Here is a 23,587-nt window from a genome sequence, read left to right as displayed (position 1 = left end):
AAGATTGCATAGTTACATGGATGGGAGAGGTATGGTCCAGGTGCAGGTCAATCAGACTAGGTGGAATAAATTGTTCAGCATGGGATGAAAGTCCTGTTTCTATGTTGCAATTTTCTATATTTCTCTGATTGACACCTTAGAACTGGAAATGAAGCCTAATGGTGCATTATGTTTAGTCATAAATCAGCTGAATATTCAGCAAATGGAATCCCTGTTGTTTATGTTTCTTCATTAAATTTGCTATGGAGTACACACAATAAAGCTATCTGACTGTGACTGTGACTATGGCTGTGTGCCCAGTACATCACAGGTAAAGCTCTCCTCTCCATCAAGAAAATATACCATTGGAGAGCAGCAATAATCATCAGTGCAGGTTGCCTAGAGATAAAACACCCATCCTAATGACATCCAACCACCAGGTGGACCCAAAAGGCCCATTGTATAAAGCCAAGGTCCCGACCATGAGCTCTCTCTCTCGTCCCCAGGATCACAGCAAGCAGCTAACTAGATATTTATGTGAGTGGAATAAAGCTGTGTTGCCCCAAACATAATCCAACATCCCATTTAATATGAGGCCATGTAAAACACTCCGTAACTAGTTCGATGTTCTTCTACCAGGATGTAATAGATTGTGAAGAGACTCAAAAATCTTCTGCCTCATAGCTGCTGGCACAAAAGATCTAGACGTTCCTGTGGAAAAACCTCAGACTAACGTTTCACTTAGACAATAGGAGCTGGAGTAGGCCCTTTGGCCCGTCGAGCCAGCACCGCCATTTTACAGATCATGGCTAATCACTACCATCAGTACCCCTTTCCAGCCTTATCCCCATAACCCTTAACTCCTTTGCCCACTAGAGTCTTATCTAACTCTCTTTTGAACATAATCAGTGAATCTGCCTCTACCACCCTCTGTGGCAGAGCATTCCACAGATTCACATTTCTCCGGGTAAAAAAATGTTTTCTCATCTCCGTCCTAAAGGGCCTACCCTGTATTCTTAAACTATGCCCTCTAGTCCTTGTCTCCCCCATCATTGGGAACAAGTAATCTGACTTCACCCTGTCTATCCCCCTGATAATTTTGTATACCTCAATCATGTCCCCCCTCATCCTTCTAAACTCCATCGGATACAAGTCCAGTTTTTCTAGCCTTTCAGCATATGTCAACCCTGCCATCCCTGGAACTAACCTTGTAAATCTGCGCTGCACACCCTCTATAGCTAGTATGTCCTTCCTCAAAATTAGAGACCAGAACTGGACGCAATACTCCAGGTGGGGTCTCACCAGGACCCTGTACAACTGCAGAAGGGCGTCTCTGTTCCTATACTCCAATCCCCTCTTTATGAAAGCCAACATGCCATTTGCCTTCTTCACAGCTTTCTGAACCTGCATGCTAGTCTTCAATGACCGGTGAACAAGTACTCCCAGATCCATTTGCTCCTCCCCACTCCCTAGCTTGTCTCCATTTAAATAATACTCAGCTTTCCTATTATTTCCCCCAAAATGGATAACCCCACATTTGCTTACATTGAATGTCATCTTCCATTCAGCAGCCCACTCCCCCAACCTGTCCAAGTCCCTCTGCATTTTCCTGACATCCTCCTCACACCCCACACCGCCACCCAGTTTTGTGTCATCTGCAAATTTGCTCAAGTTATTAATAATCCCCTCATCCAAATCATTTACATAAATTACAAACAACTGAGGACTCAATACCGATCCCTGCGCCACTCCACTCGTCACATCCTGCCATCCTGAAAAAGACCCGCTTACCCCAACCCTTTGTTTCCTATTTCTTAACCAATTTCCTATCCATGTCAGCACCTTACCTCCAATACCATGCTCCCTGATCCTGCCCACTAGTCTCCCGTGCGGTACCTTATCAAAGGCCTTCTGGAAGTCCAAATACACCACATCCACTGGCTCTCCCAAGTCCACCCTCTTTGTCACATCCTCGAAAAATTCCAGAAGGTTAGTCAAGCATGACTTACCCTTAAGGAATCCATGCTGACTAGCCCTTATACTATTATTTCTGCCTAAGTGTTCTGCTATTACTGCTTTTATGATAGAATTATTCTTCCCCACCACCGACTTCAGGCTGACCGGTCTATAATTTCCTGTTTTCTCCCTCCCTCCCTTCTTAAAAATCGGCACTACATCAGCCATTCTCCAATCCTCAGGGACCTCCCCCGAATCTATGGAACTTTGGAAAATGTCGACCAGTGCTTCCACAATTTCCATAGCAACTTCTTTAAGCACCCTGGGATGCAGCCCATCAGGCCCTGGGGATTTATCAGCCCTCAGTCCCAACAATTTACTCACAACCTCCTGTTTCTGGATCCGGATATCCATTAGATCCCCTACTTCCCCAGGAAAGTTCACCAAGTCTCTTGATACCGCATGACCACTACCCCCTAACTGACCATAACCTATATCCTCCTTGGTGAAGACAGTTGCAAAGTATTTGTTAAATTCCTCAGCCATCTCCTTGTTTCCAGTAATAATTTCACCCTTTTCCATTCTTAATGGACCAATTTTAGACCTCTTCACATATTTAAAAAAACTTTTGCTATCCTCCATTATATTATTTGCTAACTTCCTCTTGTACTTCATTTTCCCCTCTCTTATGGCTTTCTTAGTTACCCTCTGATGCTCTTTGAAGGTTTCCCAATCCTCTAACTTCCCACTCCGCTTCGCTATCCTATACTTACTCCCTTTGGATTTGATATTACACTTGATTTCATTAGTTAGCCACGGCTGCCATTTGCATCTCCTAGAGCCTTTCCTCCACTTTGGAATAAATTTGCCCTGAAACCTGTGAAAAATGTCCAAAAATACCTGCCATTTTTCCCCAGTTGTCCTCCCAGCTAGTGTATCTTTCCATTTTATTTTGGCTAGCTCCTCCCTCATAGCTGCATAATCCCCTTTATTTAACTGCAGTACAGATGCTTCCGACTTCCTTTCTTTTTCCCTTTCTAATTGCAGCTAAAAAGCAACCATACCATGGTCAATATTCCCTAATGGCTCCCCTACATCGAGGTCATTTATTAACTCTGCGTCACTGCACAGCACCAAGTCCAGAATCGACTTCCCCCTGGTAGGTTCCTCCATTAGCTGCTCCAAGAAAGTATCTCGTAGACATTCAATAAACTCAGTCTCTTGTGCTCCTGCCCCCGTCTGATTATCCCAGTCCACCTTCATGTTAAAGTCCCCGATAACTACTGTATTGCTACCACTTTGACATGCCACTCTTAATTCCTGATTTATACTTCTACTGATATCTAAGCTACTTTTCGGAGGCCTGTAAATGACCCCCATTATGGTCCTCATGCCTTTACAATTTCTTAATTCTATCCAAACAGACTCTACCCCACCTGTTTCAATGTCTTTCCTTTCGAACGCCTGAATTTCATTTCTTACCAACAGAGCTAGCCTACCTCCTCTTCCTAACTTTCTGTCTTTTCTATAGGACATGTACCCGGGAACATTTATTTCCCAATCCTGCCCTTCCCGCAGCCATGTCTCCGTTACTCCGACAATATCATAATCTCCCATTGCCATTTGTGCCTCTAGCTCATCCATTTTATTCCTTACACTCCATGCATTCATACACAATACCTTGATACCATATCTCCTTTCTCCCTCCACCTTTGTTCTTGATGCACTGGCCCCTACTCTCCTATTCTTTTTAGTTCATCCAGGTTCATATCTTGAAGATGGAGACCAGAGAAGATCCTGCTATACCAAATGAGATTGGGATTGATGTGCTGTGCATGAGCCATGGCGTTGAGATTGATGGCAGTAGGAGTATGTAAGGCACCTGGACAAGACATCAGCCATGGCATTTGCTTTTCCTCGGATGTGCCGTATGTCTGATAAAAAATTGCAGGATGAAGTCCAAGTGCCGAACCTCTTTAGGTGAGTAGATATATGTTTTTTTATAAATGATGAAAGGATGACCTTACAATAAAAAGCAGGAATGTTTCACTGTGAGATAGATGGCCAAGTCTTCTTGGCCCAACGTAATATACTTTGCCTGAGTTGGTGACTGCTTGGCTGAAAAAAAAGCACCAGAGGTTTCAATTGCCCACAGGTTCATTGTCCTAATACTGCTCCCAAAGCACTGACAGATGTATCAGGGGTAAGAGAGAGCAAACACTTGGGTTTTTGATGTACAAGCATCGTGGCATTCGCAAGCTCTATCTTCACATTGCTGAAAGAATGCACAGCACCGTCTCCCAAAGTTAGTGGTCTTTTGGACATGGACTTATTGAATCCTTTTTGTAGTTCAGTAAGGGGTAATAGAGATGTTGCAGCATTTGGCAGGAATCAGTGACAAAAATTAATCGTACCTAAAAAGTGTCAGAACTGGCCAAATGTAACGGGTGTAGGAAATTCACAAATCTCTCACACTTTCAATTCATTGAGCAAAATACCATGTTACATAACACTATGTCCCAAAAATATAAGATTATCAGTGACAAAATTGCATTTACTGGGATTTATCACAATGCCAAACTCATCAAGCCTCTGAAACAATGAGATACGATGGTGCTTGTGTTCCACTTCATCCACACATGTCCAGAATATAATTGATGTAAACAAACACAAATTCGAGGCTGGCAAGTGCATGGTCCATAAACTGCTGGAATGTCTGAGTTGAATTCCATAAGCTGAATGGCATTCACAGAAACTCAAATATGCCAAAAAGGCTAATTACTGCCATCTTCGTGACATCAAAAGGCTCAACTGGAATCTGATAGTAGGTATGTTCTAGATCTAGTTACACAAATTCATGTTTTCTAAGGGGGGGCAGTTGCTGATAGGGAAGTGATTGAAAAAACACCCATGTTGTGATCAACTGGGAATGCACAGATTTCTTGAGTTTCTGGAACCACACTCACCATAGAGTTACCAAACTCTAAAGTAACTTGCAATGACTACTGAGACCATTATGCCACTACAGATACAAAAAAAAACTATATAAACCAATATTGAAACCACCATTGCAATCACTTCACCACAAACTTGCAAGTAATCCACAATTCCCTTGAAAGATGCATGTGTTAAACACATGGAGCATGTTAAACACATGGCATTAAAAACACAGTTGAAATCCAACTTGGCAAGTTTGCACAAGGACTGACACCACAATCTTCCTACCCTAAATGATGAAATCTTTGCTGGAACTGGTAATTTTCTAATATGGCCCAACACACTCCTTTTACAGTAAAATGCATGCACCCATAGAGAATGCTAACTTGAATGTTGTGGAAAGATTTTTTTTTAAATGCAGGATTGTGGGCAAATATTTGAAGCTGTTAAGTCTACAAATTGTCCTCAAAGTGGGGTGGGGGGGGGGGGTGGTGGGAGTAAGAGAGTGTTAAAATAAAATAAATAAACAGTTCTATCTGAATCATTTGTTTCTGCCTACTGGTAATTCTAAAGATTAATTGTGCACTGTTCAGGTCTGATTGTATTATCAGTTTTTCTGGTGTCTAGCTTTTCTGGTGATTCGATGCAAGTCTGCTGGACGTCGTTACTGATTCACTATTTGAAAAGTATGCATTTTTTTCTTAATTTTAAGTATTTGAAGTGAATGTATTCAATTCTGGCTAAATTCTTTTCATACCAAGTATGTTAGGAATAGTTTCAAGATTATATTATTGACTAGACCAGTTACAGCAGTGATGCCATGTTATGAACAGATAATTTAATTGAAACCATGTACACCAAAAATATACTAATACTTAAACAGATTGCTGGCAGTATGAATGAATTTTTGAAGAACCAAATATAAATCTATTAAAAATACATTTTGTCAGCCATACATATGACTGAATTCAGTAATGTTGGGCCTTGGCTGTTTGAAACCATAATTTTTACAATTAAATTCCACACCACTTGATTGCTTTGATTAGTGTGTGTTTAGTTCTATAATTCACACTGAAGAAGCAGACACAGTATGAACATGATAACTCAAATCTTATCGTCTTCACTCTTCACAAGAACAAGTCAATCTTCGCATCCAGCTGCAATTGGATTCCACCACTAATCATATCCTTCCCTCCCAGCACTTTCTGCTTTTATTTATTCATCCCTATGATCCAGCCCCTCTCTGTCGATTGCACTTACCCTGCCACCCACCCTACATACTCCCTCACCACCGTTCAGGGACACAAACTTGCCAGGTCAGAGTGTCATGTAACACGAACAGGTCCTTTGATCCAATTTGTTAATGCTGCCAACATGGCAGTCTGGACTGATCCTATTTGTGTGCATTTGCTCCATTTCCTTCCAAGCCATTCTTTCCCATATATCTGTGTAAATGTCTTTTGAACATGGCAATTGTACCTGCTTCTATATTTTCCTCTGGCACCTCATTCCAGACATGTCAGTTCTCTTTTCAATCTCTCCCCTTTTACTTTGAACCTATGCCCTTTAAAACATCTATCCAGCCAAGAGGATTGAGCATTTAACTAGTTACTTTAACTACGCCTTTCATGATTGTGTAAACCTCCATAATGTCACCATTCAACTGTCTATGTTTTAGAAAATAAAGACCCAGCCTATCTAACCTCTTGCATAGCTCAAACCCTCCAGTCCTGGCAACATCCTGGTGAATCTCAACTGCACACTTCCAATTTATTGATTCCTATAGATGGGTGATCAAAACTGCATACTGTACTCCAAGCATGGTTTAACCAGTGCCTCGAACAGTTGAAACATAAGGTTCCATATTTTGTATTCAATATCTCTCAGAATGAAAATGAGTGGGCCAAACTGCTTGTTCTCCACACTGTCCACCTGAGATGCTGCCTTCAAGGATATATGATACAAGATGTGCTGGCATCAGATGGTAAATCCCAGTGAACCATACACAGGTGTTATTGTGCAGAATGCTGATATAATCAGGTTGACCAAATAATCTATCCAGAAAATGTCCATATTCTTGAAAGCTTGTGGCTCAAAAACAGAATAATGAGTAATTTCAGAGCCCAGTGTTCTCGTGAAATTGTTTTTGCACGAAAGTTGTGGGTGCAGACATTGCTCTTGGCAAGATTGTGTAGTTGCTTTCATCAAACATCATGAATTGAAGCTTTGAAGTTTGTGGCCACAGACAAGAATATGTAAATGATAACATGTTTTTTGAGGGAAGTGGGAAAGGCTGTCTGTTATTGTAGTTACCATATGCCTGAGTTAAATTTTCCATTTTCTGAAAATAGGATGGATGCCTCTTAAATCTGGCAATAAACTTTACTTTAGGATGGTCCTCTTGCTCCTTTCCTTCTTTCAACTGTTTAGAAATGTACTGGTAAAACCAGATGCAGAGTGCAGCATACTATCAGCCCTTGATATCTGAGTCAGCTGTAGAGCACGAGCTTCCCAGACCTAAAGAAATGTATTTATTGCCCATTTCTCAACTGCATACTTTCCAAAGAACCTTACAAAAGAAATTGCTTTAAAAAAAGAGATATGCTCTCATTGATAATATTGTTACTACAAATAAAAAGTTAATATCAATTTAATACTTTATTTATTGGAAAATAATTATTGCATAGAAAGAAGTGGGAAGGGTGGATGTTGAAGGAAAGGCATTAGGTGTTATCTCCATGAAATTTAGGGAGGGATTTCACAATGTCCCTCATGGAAGGCTGATCCAGTAGATAAAGATGCATGGGATCCATGGTGAATTGATAGTTTGGATTTGGAAATGGTTGGAGGGTAGTGCTGTAAAGGTGTTGTTCTGGCTCTTCCACCAGGATCAGAGTTCATGACAAGTCTAAATGACTAAGGAAACGGTCATGGGTGGGTTAGTAAGTTTGCAGATGATACGATTGATGGAATTGTGCATAGTATGGAGGGGTTTCAAATAATACAGCAGGATATAGTTCCAGATATGGGCAGAGAAATGACAGATGGAGTTTAATCCAGACAAGTATGAGATTTTACATTTTGAGAGGTTATATGTAAGGGGAAAATATGCAGTTAATGGTAGAGGAATCTGGAGGTTCGGGTGCATAACTCCTTCAAAATGCCCATGAAAGTCGATAAGATGATAAGGAAGGCATGTGGTATGCTTGACTTGATTGGTTGGGGCATTGAGCAAAAAGAGTAAGAAAATGATATTGCAGCTATATAAAAGCTTAGTTCGGTTACCCATGGAGTACTGTGAGCAATTCTGGTTGCCCCAGTAAAGGAAGAATAAAGAAGATTTGCAAAGGGTACAGAAGAGGTTCACAAGGATTCTACTTGGATGAGATATGGGAAGAAGTTTGATAAACGTACTGCTTACTCTGTAGTATTGGCAGCTGAGGAGAGTCCTGAGAGTTAATAAAATTATGTGAGATATTCATATGATAGACATTTTTTTTAAACTCAGAATAAAAATATCAAACTCTCAAGGATGTGTATTTAAGGAAAAGGGGGTGGTGAAAATGGGAGGGGGGTGGTGAGATGTGTGTGTCAAATTTTATTTTAACAGAGAGAGAGAGAGATTGGTGGCTGGAAAAGGCTGCCAGAAGTTAATGGTGGAAGCAGATAAGATAGTAGTCTTCGGAGGTTTCTAGAGGGATATGTATCATGTGAAAGTTGAAGAGCTTTAATGCAATTTGGGCATCATGTTCAGCACAGATCTAATGGGCCAAAGGGCCTGCTCCTGTGCTGTACTATTTAATTTTCTATGTTGATGGGAATATTTTTGTTCTTCTTTCCCTGTAATTTATTGTAGTGACAGGAGCCACAGCTGCAAACAATAATCATTAGCTTCTGATGCTCCAAAGAAAACACCCAAGATTGTACAACCTCTTTTATAGCTCACACATTCTAAACCCAGGTAACCTCCCAGTAAATCTTTTCAGTATCCATTCCATAGTCTCCCCAGGATTGCATTTGGCCGGAAAAAAATGACGTTGCCAGAAGGGTAATGAATCACTACTGCTGGTATGGACCTGTGTAGAGGGCGGTGTGGAGACACAGCATTCCCCTGAGGTGTCCAACCACCCAGTCTATCTGACATTGACTCTTTACAGGCTTAAAATGGCCCATTAAAGGAGCTGTCAGTGGTTTATTTTAAAATCCTGTGACCTCGGGGTCTGGGCCCAAGATAGTGGAACCAATGTATGGCAGAGTTCATGAAGGGCTTGCAGACTCTAGAGAAGCAGAGGACTGGTACAGAAGATTGGGAGAACACCACCCTTTTAAGAAGGAGAATCAGAGGAAACCACCTGCAGGACGGTGACCATGGCGGAGGACCAGCGAGGAGCTCTGAAGCTGAAGAAGACACAGGTGGTGGGCTGTTGGTGACTTGAGACAAGGAACCCACACATGGTGTGGGCTGCTGGCAATTGTTGTCAAGGGACTGGCACCAGAATGTGGACTCCTAGAGGGGTACCAGTTATGGAATCAGGATACGAGAGGATGCCAAGGTCCTGGAGGCTTCCTGATGGTGTCAGTGATTTGCATCTGGAGCTTGGGTTGCTGATGGTTTGGACTGAAGGCTGCAAGGCTGTGGGAGCACTGGAGGTGAATTCATGGACCTGGGGGTTCTCTCTTTTGCTTCTCTTTCTCTGACTCTAAGGGGTGCTGGGCAATTTCTGCTGATGGCAAATCTTTGCCTTACGGTAGACTAAAGGTAATTTTGTATAATATTACATTTTTATGTTTTATTGCATGTCAATAAAATAATCTTGAATATTGAATTAACCAACTTAAAGAATTGTGATCACTACTGCCAAAATGCTCTCCCAGAGAAAATCTGATGATTTGTACGTACCTCTAAAAATTGTATTTAATACTCAATAAAATATTGATGTCATAATTAATATTCATAAAAGTACATATTAGTCGGAGGTACCTCAAGCAGAAATATGAAGATAAAACTTCATGGGATATTTTCATATTGCAAACCTTAACTAGAGTTTGACAGAATCAAGAAATTGAATATTGGCTATCCATTCAACATTTCAATGCTGGCTTTAAAAAGTTAACTTATTGGTTTCTTTCTTCTCCAACTTCCATATAACCCTGCAATATTTTATTTTTTTCTTAATTACTAATGTTTTTCAGGAACTCGGCATTTCTGGCAAGGCCAGCATTTTTGACAAATCCAACTGGGCCATGAGAAGGTCATAATGAGACGCCTTCTTGCAGTGGTGCAGTTCTTTGGGTGAAGGCATTCCCATGCTGCTGTTGGGGAGGATTTAGACTGAGTAATAATGAAAGAACAACAATGCATTTTCAAATTGGTATGGCATGAAGCTGGGAGGGGAGCATGCATGCGACATTTACTTTCGCCATGCAAGTTGTTGGTTTGAGGGGTATTGTTAGAGTGGCTTTGGTGAATATTGTTCACTAATAATGGGATGCACGGCATACCAATCAAAGAAGCTAGAGTACTTTGTCCAGGACAGTGTTGACCTTATTGTGAAATCCATATAACCTTTATACTTATTCCATGAAAGTTATTTGATTTGCATGCACTACTTTTTCAGATATTATGATTTGCTGCTCCAAAAGTATTTTTTTCATCCCTTAATCATCTTCTTTTGCCATTTATATGAAATTCTCCAATAGTCCAATCACAATTCATATTGCTCATCGAGTCCAAAGGAGAAAGACTCAACAGGTCAGGAGCAACTGTGGAAAGATCTGTGTGGTGTTTCCAGCATTTCAGGTGTCTAGTGTTTACAGTTATTTGGATTTTCATTCAAAGAGAAGTATTCATTCTGGACTACATTTAAAACACGTTCCCAAAGATTGTACTTTATTCTACCACTTAATCATCAAGCCACATGTTTATTTCAAGGTATGTATGATGTAATATAATATTCATGTTATTCACAGATCTCTATATCACCAACAGGTTTATTTTATTGCAAAGCAAATTATGGGAGTCTCCAGGTGCCAGTAATTCCTCATGCATATAAATATAAAGAATATTTGGCACATGGGATTGTGTTTAAATATTATTATGTTATTTAAGTACCCACCTGGCATGCTTTGAGTTTTTACCACATTGCTTTCTCTTTACTGCACTATGTGTGTGATCAGGATATACATCTCTATCAGTTAATTGAAAGGTACTTGGGTCAGTCATCCTGCTTTTAACAATTTATCTGAGCTGTGCATTCAGGCATTAAAAGTTTGCAGGGTTAGGTCAAATATTCAGTTCATAAGTAGGTGACAGGTCACACAGGGCTCCAATGTTTACAATTATCTAAGTGTGCAGTGATTTTGATTGATGGCCATTTTTCCTGCTTTCAACACGAGTTTGCTATGAGAGATAATAATGTCTTCCATTTTTCACAAGCAGAACTCTTTAATTTTGAAGACTTTTCAAAAAAGGGGAATGGGGAGAGAAAGAAAACCAGGGTCCCGACTAACAATAAAAATTAACAGGAACAGTTGGCAATTTAGCAATAGAAATACTGGCAGGGATGGAATTGACATTTATTAGGTGCCTATCATATTTTCAGGAAATCTCAATACACTTTGCAGTCAATGTGTTACTTTGGAATAAATCACTGTTATATAGAGGTAGATGTATATGACCTTGCAAATGGTAATGGAGACATGGGTTGAATGAGGTGTTAATCAGAATATTTGAACAATTGATTTTTTTTTCTCTCAGTTAATCCCCTGATATTTTTCTAAAATCCACCAGAAGAATCAGAAAGGCCTCAGTTTAATATCATCCAATGTTCTTGGTATTTTACACAAAAATGCTGGAGAAACTCAGCAAGTCACGAAGCGTTCTTTATGTAGAAAAGATATCATTGATTTTCCTGCCATCAACATTCAATGGTCATCATGGACCAGATACTCAACAAAATACCCTGAGGTTACTTATCTAAACTACTCCTACAGCACCAATGGCAGGTATTTTCCGATTTACAACCTATGCAACTTATGACCATCCGCACATATGACCAAAAAAAAATTTTAAAAAGAAAAAAATGTGCCATATGTAATCATGTAATCATCAAATTTTTGTACTAAAAAAGGGGGGGAGGGCGACTTTTACACAGATCAAACTTTTGACCACATAAGGACAGGTACAATACCTGCTTCTTTCAAGACTTCAGGGGCTGGGATGGCTGAGACTAGGTGGTAAATCCATGTTTAGGGCGTCGGAAGTTAATATGCATGGGCAGGTGGAGCATTGGGATCACAGATACGCAGGCGGCCGGGACGTCAGGAGTTTGGATGCGCGGGTGGCCAGGGTGAGGATCTGCGGTCAGGAGTTAATATGCATGGGCAATTGGTGCAAGGATCTGCAGTCGAGAGTTCGGATGGGCAGGCATCTGGGGTGAGGCTGGCCTTAGCGGCCACCATGTTGCATTTCCTACTTATGTCCATTTTGAGATATGACAGGTTAGTCAGAATGGAACATGGTTGTAAGTTGAGGAGTATCTGTAAATCAACAACCTTCTATCATAGAAAAGAGAAGAACATACTTCCTGCAGGTTCTCCTCCAAGTTGGATACCAAATTAACTTGGAACTATATCCCTGCATCTTCATTGCTACTGGTTTGAAATGTTGGAGATTCATCAAAAGGACAATAGAAATTTAATAAGGTCTTCATTTCCACTTTCTCAAGGGTATTTAGGGATGGGCAATAAATGATAGCTCATGTTCTGAAAGGTGAACAAACAAGCAAAATTGGGGAGACCAATGTATGGAATAGAATAAGCTTCAATAAAAAAATTCTTAAGGTGAATTTACTGAGAAAGGAAAATGTTCCAGAGAATTGCAATGTAATTTAGGGATGTTAAAAAAATAAAAAAAATACATTTGAAATTGAAATTCTGAGTTAATTTTCTTTCTTTGGCTTGGCTTTGAGGACGAAGATTTATGGAGGGGTATGTCCATGTCTGCTGCAGGCTCATTGATGACTGACAAGTCCGATATGGCACAGGCAGGCACGGTTGCAGCGATTGCAAGGGAAAATTGGTGGGTTGGTGTTGGGTGTTGGGTTTTTCCTCCTTTGTCTTTTGTCAGTGAGGTGGGCTCTGTGGTCTTCTTCAAAGGAGGTTGCTGTCCGCCGAACTGTGAGGCGCCAAGATGCACGGTTGGAGGCGATATCAGCCCACTGGCGGTGATCAATGTGGCAGGCACCAAGAGATTTCTTTAAGCAGTCCTTGTACCTCTTCTTTGGTGCACCTCTGTCTCAGTGCCCAGTGGAGAGCTCGCCATATAGCACGATCTTGGGAAGGCGATGGTCCTCCATTCTGGAGACGTGACCCATCCAGCGCAGTTGGGTCTTCAGTAGCATGGATTCGGTGCTTGTGGCATCGAATAAATAATTTATACCACAAAGTAAAAGATGCATTTCTAAGACCTACTGAATCCTGCTGGAAATGGCCTTCCTGACATCAATATACCAATCAGCTACTGACCTTTGCTCCCTACCACTAACTTCAAAATTTCCCTCCTTAACTCTTTTAAAAGCTCAATATATATTTCAGTTAGACCAGAGGGTTTATCCGCTTTCAAAGATGCTAAACTCTTTAATACACCTTTATTTTTACAATGTTTTGCCTACAGTGTTGACATTATCCTCTCTTTTATGAAGACAGCGATGGTCCTCCATTCTGGAGACGTGACCCTCCCAGCGCAGCTGGATCTTCAGCAGCATGGACTCGATGCTGTCGACCTATGCCATCTCGAGTACTTCGACGTTAGGGATGAAAGCGCTCCAATGAATGTTGAGGATGGAGTGGAGACAACGCTGGTGGAAGCGTTCTAGGAGCCGTAGGTGATGCCGGTAGAGGACCCATGATTCAGAGCCGAACAGGAGTGTGGGTATGACAACAGCTCTGTATACGCTTATCTTTGTGAGGTTTTTCAGTTGGTTGTTTTTCCAGACTCTTTTGTGTAGTCTTCCAAAGGCGCTATTTGCCTTGGCGAGTCTGTTGTCTATCTTGTTGTCGATCCTTGCATCTGATGAGATGGTGCAGCCGAGATAGGTAAACTGGTTGACCGTTTTAAGTTTTGTGTGCCCGATGGAGATGTAGGGGGGCTGGTAGTCATGGTGGGGAGCTGGCTGATGGAGGACCTCCGTTTTCTTCAGGCTGACTTCCAGGCCAAACATTTTGGCAGTTTCCACAAAACAGGATGTCAAGCGCTGAAGAGCTGGCTCTGAATGGGCAACTAAAGCGGCATCGTCTGCAAAGAGTAGTTCACGGACAAGTTTCTCTTAACAGCTCACACCGAGCTTGCAGGCGCCTCAGATTGAAGAGACTGCCATCTGTGAGGTACCGGATGTAAACAGCGTCTTCATTGTTGAGGTCTTTCATGGCTTGGTTCAGCATCATGCTGAAGAAGATTGAAAAGAGGGTTGGTGCGAGAACACAGCCTTGCTTCACGCCATTGTTAATGGAGAAGGGTTCAGAAAGCTCATTGCTGTATCTGACCCGACCTTGTTGGTTTTCGTGCAGTTGGATAACCATGTTGAGGAACTTTGGGGGGCATCCGATGCGCTCTAGTATTTGCCAAAGCCCTTTCCTGCTCATGGTGTCGAAGGCTTTGGTGAGGTCAACAAAGGTGATGTAGAGTCCTTTGTTTTGTTCTCTGCACTTTTCTTGGAGCTGTCTGAGGGCAAAGACCATGTCAGTAGTTCCTCTGTTTGCGCGAAAGCCGCACTGTGATTCTGGGAGAATATTCTCGGCGACACTAGGTATTATTCTATTTAGGAGAATCCTAGCGAAGATTTTGCCTGCAATGGAGAGCAGCGTGATTCTCCTGTAGTTTGAGCAGTCTGATTTCTCGCCTTTGTTTTTGTACAGGGTGACGATGGTGGCATCACGAAGGTCCTAAGGCAGTTTTCCTTGGTCCCAACAAAGCTTGAAAAACTCATGCAGTTTGACATGCTGAGTTTTGCTGCCAGCCTTCCAGACCTCTGGGGGGATTCCATCCATACCTGCTGCTTTGCCACTTTTCAGTTGTTCGATTGCCTTATATGTCTCATCCTGGGTGAGGACCTCATCCAGCTCTAGCCTTAGGGGCTGTTGAGGGAGCTGGAGCAGGGCGGAATCTTGGACTGAGCGGTTGGCACTGAAAAGAGATTGGAAGTGTTCTGACCATCGGTTGAGGATGGAGATCTTGTCGCTGAGTAGGACTTTGCCGTCTGAGCTGTGCAGCTGGCTTTGGACTTGGGGTGAGGGGCCGTACACAGCCTTTAGAGCCTCGTAGAAACCCCTGAAGTCGCCAATGTCCGCGCTGAGCTGGGTTCGCTTGGCGAGGCTTGCCCACTACTCATTTTGGATCTCCCGGAGTTTGCGCTGAAGATGGCTGCTTGCGCGACGGAAGGCTTGTTTCTTCTCTGGACAGGACGGCTTTGTAAGGTGAGCCTGGTGGGCAGCTCGCTTCTTTGCCAGCAGCTCCTGGATTTCCTGGCTGTTTTCGTTGAACCAGTCCTTGTTTTTCCTGTTTAAGAATTATATAGAGATCTAATACAATGATCACAGGCCATCTTACAAGAGTTATAATGTCAAATAAACTTGATGAATCTAAAAATTATATCCCTAATGAGATTCCCTCCTATGAACCTCTTTTGCCTCCTGCTCTTTGAGCTGTCACATGGAAGGAGATGGCAGCCCTTAGAAAGTGACAGGAACAGTATTACAGCCTATTGTTGCCTGAAGAAACTTTTTGTTTTGGCTGTGACCATCAATGGCACAGCTGTTTCTGATTATAAAATGAATGACCTATAGAATAAAGAATCATTCATCATTTTAAGTTTTTTATATGTCTAAGTGACACAGAGACCTGTGTGTTTCTCATAAACAAATTCTCAACGAGTATTGACCTTGGGATGAGGGTGGTCCAAAAATTGCATGTTATTTGAAAGGCAAAAGAAGCACTGAAACTAAAAGCAAATTTTGTAAGTGAAATAAACATATCTACTGGGGAAACTCAGCAGGTTGTGCAACATCCAGAAGAGCAAAAAGGTAACCAATGTTTCAGGCCTGAGTCCTTTGCCAGGTAGATGCCTGAATAAAAATGTGGGGTGGGGTGATGAGGGAGGAAGGTGCAGGGGTAGAAGCAAAGGCTAAGAGCTGATGGTGAATACAAGTGGGAGGGTAAAAGCTGAGAAGTGATGGGGAGAGGGCAGAGTACTAAGATCTCTGAAAGAGGGAAACAAAGGGGTTGAGCAGTTGGAGGAAATGAGGCAGAGGAGACAAAGACTTGGTCACTTTTAACTGGACTATTGTGTATAACAAAGAGAGATATAAATGTCTGAGAAGTACAACAGTGGAATAACAGGGTGTCGCCAGGGACAAGCAACTTCAGTTATGAAGAAAGACTGGGAAAAATTAGGACTGTTCTCTTAAAATATTGGAATATTAAGTATTTTAAGATAAGAAAGGAATTTCATTGAGACCAAAATTATTTCTGACACATTTACAACAATTTATTTTTATGATATCAGAAACTAGGCCAGGAGTAGTCCTTATTGTAGAGCACGCCGAAAGAACCAAAAACTGTTGATCCAAACCAAGACTTTTATTAACTAAAAGAGTGGAGCATATCACATGTAGGTCGACCAGTCCAGAATGACCTGGTCTGGCTAGGAGCAATACTTTAAGATCTGCCAGTATGTGTGGCTATGCTCTCAGCCAATCACAGTCATCCTACACTCTTCTTTGGCTTGGCTTCGCGGACGAAGATCTATGGAGGGGGTAAAAAGTCCACGTCAGCTGCAGGCTCGTTTGTGGCTGACCAGTCCGATGCGGGACAGGCAGACACGATTGCAGCGGTTGCAAGGGAAAATTGGTTGGTTGGGGTTGGGTGTTGGGTTTTTCCTCCTTTGCCTTTTGTCAGTGAGGTGGGCTCTGCGGTCTTCTTCAAAGGAGGCTGCTGCCCGCCAAACTGTGAGGCGCCAAGATGCACGGTTTGAGGCGTTATCAGCCCACTGGCGGTGGTCAATGTGGCAGGCACCAAGAGATTTCTTTAGGCAGTCCTTGTACCTTTTCTTTGGTGCACCTCTGTCACGGTGGCCAGTGGAGAGCTCGCCATATAATACGATCTTGGGAAGGCGATGGTCCTCCATTCTGGAGACGTGACCCATCCAGCGCAGCTGGATCTTCAGCAGCGTGGACTCGATGCTGTCGACCTCTGCCATCTCGAGTACCTCGACGTTAGGGGTGTGAGCGCTCCAATGGATGTTGAGGATGGAGCGGAGACAACGCTGGTGGAAGCGTTCTAGGAGCCGTAGGTGGTGCCGGTAGAGGACCCATGATTCGGAGCCGAACAGGAGTGTGGGTATGACAACGGCTCTGTATACGCTTATCTTTGTGAGGTTTTTCAGTTGATTGTTTTTCCAGACTCTTTTGTGTAGTCTTCCAAAGGCGCTATTTGCCTTGGCGAGTCTGTTGTCTATCTCATTGTCGATCCTTGCATCTGATGAAATGGTGCAGCCGAGATAGGTAAACTGGTTGACCGTTTTGAGTTTTGTGTGCCCGATGGAGATGTGGGGGGGCTGGTAGTCATGGTGGGGAGCTGGCTGATGGAGGACCTCAGTTTTCTTCAGGCTGACTTCCAGGCCAAACATTTTGGCAGTTTGCTTTGCGGAAACTGCCATCCTACACTACAATCTGTACATATACACATTGGTGATAGAATCTGTACTATCACACTCGGGTCTCCTCATGACTAACTCACCATTTAACACTAAATTCCAGGCCTCATCTCCTCTTGTACAACAATTAATCAAAATTCCCACTTCCTCAAACTTTCAAAACTTCCTCTTTAACTCCCTCGATGATTCTTCAGGAGCTCTGTCGGAGAGAATTCTGTGGATGCACAATTTTCTTATGAGAAATTCCCTCACCTCTCTAGAAATGATCATTCCCTAAATTGCAATATATTCCTTCATTTGAGATTCTCTCATCAAGTGGAAACATGTTTGTGTGTTGAATATTTTATTTACATTTTTTAAAGCCAAACATGCACTCAACAAGGAAAATAAGAGAATATTTCAAATACAGAAAAGAGCTGGTGATCCATGATGACTATAATCCCTCATCCCATCCACCCTCCCAAAGAAAAGAAAGAATTAGTAAAGAAAGTATAAATCCCAAGAAAAAAATAAAGAACGAGAAAGAAGAAAGAAAAAAGAGGAATTGTCAGGCATCTGTCATCTACTCCACAGGCTTCAAATTTCCATGACTTAACTAGGTCTCGAGGGTGAGGGGGAGGCACAGCTAAAGATTTGCACACACATTTTGCAAATATGGCTTCCACATTTTTTTAAAAACATGCCATACTTATTTCTTGGGATATAGGTAATCTTCTCAAGGGGACTACAACTATGCATTTCAGTGAGTTAGACCTAGATGAGAATCAGACTTCCAAGTAACCAATATACACTTCCTGGCCACCGCCAATGTGATCTTGACACATTCTGCTTGATATTTGGACAACCTCATTTTAGGTCTTATGCCCACAATATTCCCTAGTAAAAACAGTTTTGGGTTCTGTGAAAATTCAATTCATATTATTTGCTCTATGAAATTCCACAAATCCACCCAGAACCCTTAGGACGCAACCAGGTAGAATGCAAAAAGTTTCCTATCTCCTTGCTGCTTTTAAAACATTGATCCGAAATATCTGATTTTTTTTTTGCAGCATGAGATATAACTGGTACAAAAAAATTATATTGCACCAATCTGTATTTTACATTTATTGTGTTTGTCATACTCTCTGTGCATATATGTACTCCTTGAATTTTATAAAGATTTTAAGAATCTTTTGATACCTCTCTTTATAGATCAAGCTGCTGAAACACACTCCGCAGAATCATTCTCAACTGCAATAATTATGTTGATGCTTAAAAAAGACAAGGATCCATTGAAACTGTTATCTTATTGACCTATTACATCAATGAATTTGGATTATAAAATTATTGCCAAAGCCTTGTGCAAAAGAGACAGTCTGATGATAATGTAAGCAGGATGTTCATCTGGCTCAAATGACATGAGTATAGTTGTGACTCTGGATGCAGAAAAAGTGCTGGAAAACTTTGACCAAGGCAGATTTCAATAAATTGGATGAGAGCATCATACAATGAATTTTAAGCCAAGGTTGTGACTAATGGACAAATTTCTTCAGCATACCCATTAACCAGATCTAATAGACAAGGTTGACCATTATTTCTGGCTCTCTTTATTTTGGCTATAGAACTGTTAGCGGAGATTCAGACATTATGGGATTTAGGGTCAACAGGAGGAATATAAGATGTAGATGAGGTATTGATGTGTTTGACAGAACCAGCAATTTCATTACAAAAATTGTACTCAAAACTGAAAGATTATGGGACAGTCTCAGATCATAAAATAAATTGGGATAAAAGTGAAAATATGCCACTTATGGGTGGGGATTAAGGCCAATGTCAAAGAAATATTCAATTTAAGTGGCTGCTAAATGGGATTAAATATTTAGGAATTAAAACAGATAATAATTTATAGATTTTATATTAATTAAATGATCTCCCCTTGCTTAAAAAAGGTTAAAGAGGATTTAAATAGGTGGATGGCTCTTCCAATAACATTAGTTGGTGGAGTCAATTGTGTAAAAATGAATGTAATTCCAAGAGTACAATATCTCTTTCAGACACTGCCCATATCATTGCATCAGAAGTTTTTTCAGGATTTAAATAAATATGTCAGAAAAATATTTTGGAACAGTACGATGACTAGAGTCTCCATTAAAAAATTAACATGGAAACATGATCTGAGAGTTTTAGAACTCCCAAACTTTAAAAATTATTATTGGGCAGGCCAGATGAAATTTGTCACCTCCCTAATCAAGGGAGGAGACAAACCTTCATGGGCGAAAATAGAACTGCATAAAGTGGGAGAGGGGATAGCAAAGGATTTTATATATAAATGGGATTCAAAATTAATATCTGGTGAGAAAGAAACCCCCTTGTTAAAACATATAATTAATATTTGGTACAAAATAAATGATCAGATTGGGACAAAGGGGAATATCTCCAAAGTACGCCTGACTCAGAATAGGTTCATACCTTTAACAATGGATAATAAGATTTTGGATAACTGATACTGGAAAGGGATCAGGTATATCGAGGACTGTTATGAGCCGGGGAAACTAATGTTATTCGATCAACTAAAAACTAATATGGAATTGTTAATAATACAAACTTGTGCTATTTTCAGTTAAAATCTTATTTAATGGACAAATTAGGCCCAAAAATGATTCTACCAAAGTGCAGTGATGTGGAGACTCTGTTTCAAAAGGGAAGTACAAAGAAATTTACTTCAGCAATGTATCTCTTACTTCAAATGGAAACTCCAAAACGGTGAGTGGAAATATCTTGATATCCAACCTGCCATAACCCCAAATTATCTAGCATTTTTCAATTAGAACACTCCTCATTCATTCAAAGGAGATAGTTCTAATTTTTGAGCTGCATATTATAGCAATTAGCTTAATGAATCCCTTAATAAATGACTGCTTTCAATGCCAGCATATTTTTCAGGAAAATTGTGTATTGTGCTCCAGGATTGGGAAAGAGCATGTCTTCCTATCTGAGGGTCAATGTCTTAAAATAAGGGATATGCCATTTGAGACTGATATAAAGAGCGATTTACACTTAAAGACCCACAAAATACCGCAGATCCTGAAGTCTGGCACCACAATCAGAGGAACTCAATGGGTCAGGCAGCATCAGTGGAAGAAATAGAAAGATTGTTGTTTTGGGTCAATGCCTTTCATCAAGGAGAGCTGATGTTCCTCATCATGTTGAGTTCCTCAACATTTTGTTTTTTTACCTTTTCTTCACTCAAAGGGGAGCTAAGCTTTAGAATTCACCACTTTGAAGAAATTACTTTTTGAGTGCATGCAGAATAGTAAATGATATATTTCTGGATTCAAGACAAATCATTGAACTTGGGGATAATATAATTAAACAAATATTCAAAACAGACAAATCTAAAGCAGCAATAGGCTACTCAACTCACTTAAATCTGGTCCATCACATAATTAGATCATGGTTCATCTCACTGTAGTCTCCACACAATATTCTTTAGTGAACCTTTCACATCCTCATTAATCGATTTACCTCTCCAATAAAAAAATATAGACTCAGTTTCCATTCTACTAAAGGAACCCCTTAAGGGAAAAAAAAATCCTCTTCCCTGTCATAAATAGGCAACCACTTATTATTAAACATAATCCCCAGTATGAGAATGTTTACACTTTTGAGAGTGAACATTTTCTAGCATGACAAGATTTTCAGGAGTTGATGTCGGGTTAGAAGATCAAGCATGATATTGAATGGAGGAAGAGCTTTGTGGAGCAGAATAGCTGAGACTTTCTCCTATTTCTTATATTCTTATGAGTGCACACAGGGTCAGACCATATTGGAATGTCTACCTGTCAAAGACATTAATTCAGCAACTGAGTTTTATTTCCAACTATTTTTATTGTAATATTTCAATGTCAGTGCAAAAATTGCAAAATGTATTTAATTGAATCTCACAACTTACCACAGCTACAATTTGACTTCATGACCCCTCATTCCTTTCTTTAATGCTTACAAGCTTCTCATTCCATTATCAGATTCAAATGGCACAGCTCCTCGCAATATTGACCCGGCACCATTTGACAGGCATTTGAAGCTCATGGTATAATAATTCTCTTTTATTCTGTTCCTGAAGCCAGGTGCACTTTCAATGTGCACACATTCTTTTCCAATGCATTTCAGATGTTGCTGCACATAACATCCAGATCCATTTTTTTTCTCTTGGAACTGATGATCACATTAAAAAGTAAAACTTTCACATATTTGTAAAAGGCTATTTATTTATTTTAATAAAGTAACATTAATATTAAAGTAAGAAGCTACTTCTGATATCACTACTCTTTGAATAAACATGTTTCACTCACAACGTACAGTTTAAGTTGAAATCATAAAGATATATCCAGAAATCATCACAGCTGTCACTGGTGATGCAAATGTAATGCTAAAACATCCTTGAGCAGTATGATAGGAAAGCTTTATATGTACCAAGAAAGTGAAATCAATGCATCTTTATTGATTGTTCCAAATGATCATCAGTGCTTTTAATTTTGTTGTAATTCATCCACACGGGCATATAGCTCCAGCCTGAATATGACTTTGTTATGACGGAAGAGGAAGTATGCCAGATAACTGATTTGCTCTGATTTTTCTCTGATGTCAAAATTGTAAACATTTTGTCAAAATTCAACCAAAATCAAACGGAACTAACACCTCGAATATAAATGGAAAAAAAAATGAAGGCAATTGAAAAATGTTATATTTAGGATGAAGGGCATTTAGCTTGAAGTTTATGAACCATTTTTTTTTGTAGAGAACTCCATGATTCTATCACTGAATACAATGGACTGGATCATACTGAACTAAAATGTGCATGGGTCAGGGTATTCCTAACTTTCTCAGGGTATTCCTGGCTTCTCACTTATTCATTGCAACTTGGATATCTGCAAACTGCTGGAGGTCAGAAGAAATCCTACTTTGCCAATGGACTTAACAAAAGGACTGGGTCCCAACACCAATCCCCACGGAACACATCTGGTCACGGAGCTCCATCCTGAATAACACCCTCTGCCATTACCCTCTGACTTCTATGGTCCAGAAAATTCTGAATCCAGACTATAAGTTCACCATGGATCCCATGCAACAGTACTCTTTGGATCAGCCTACCATGAGCGACCTTAGGAAATAGCTTACTAAAGCCCATGCAGACAACGCAATCGTTTTTGTCACCTCCTCAGAAAATGGAATCATATTATGAAGTTATTACAGTTCTATCACAAAGCCTTGATGACTGTCTCTAATCAGGACATATCATTTCAAACGTGAACAAATCCTTTCCTTAAGTATCTTCTCCAGTTGCTTCCCATCCACTGATATACAGTCGCTGACCTATGCTTTCTTGGATTAGCCCTATATTCTTTATTTAACAAAGGAACATTAGCTACTCTCCAGTCCTCCAGGATCCTAATGAGAATACATTAATGAGAATTCATCAAGGCCTCCACAATCTCCTCATTTGCCTCTGGGATATATGCTATCAGGAGCTGAGGACTTTTCTACCTTCTTTCAGCATTACTTCTTTCTTGATTTCAAAATGTTCCAACAAATTGATATTCTCCACATTTCTTTCACTAACTTCCATGTCCTCTTCCTCGGTGTAAAATATGTATACTACTCATTTAGTATCTGATTCCAAGGATAAACTTTCTCTTCTGTCCTTGAATGGTCATATCCTCACCCTAGTCATCCTCTTGTTTTTAATGCAAGCATTAAATCCCTTGGGATTCTTTTTAATCCTCCTCACCAAGGACATTTCATGGTACTTTCTGGCCTTCTTGGTAAAGATAATATGTTTTTTTTTTCTCATACGCACAAATCCTAATGCCCTGCTTGAGCTTTTTTCCTGCTGAGTTTATATTCCTCAAGGGTCCTGTGTGATTTTAGATTCCTAAACCTTATATATGCTTACATTTTCTTTATAACTAAATTCCCAACCTTCTCATAATCTAAGGTTTTAATAACTTAATATTCCCTGTCTTCCT

Source organism: Narcine bancroftii, chromosome 3 (genome assembly GCF_036971445.1).
Source record: "Narcine bancroftii isolate sNarBan1 chromosome 3, sNarBan1.hap1, whole genome shotgun sequence".
In the NCBI taxonomy this organism is placed as follows: domain Eukaryota; kingdom Metazoa; phylum Chordata; class Chondrichthyes; order Torpediniformes; family Narcinidae; genus Narcine; species Narcine bancroftii.
This window is presented reverse-complemented; position numbering follows the sequence as displayed.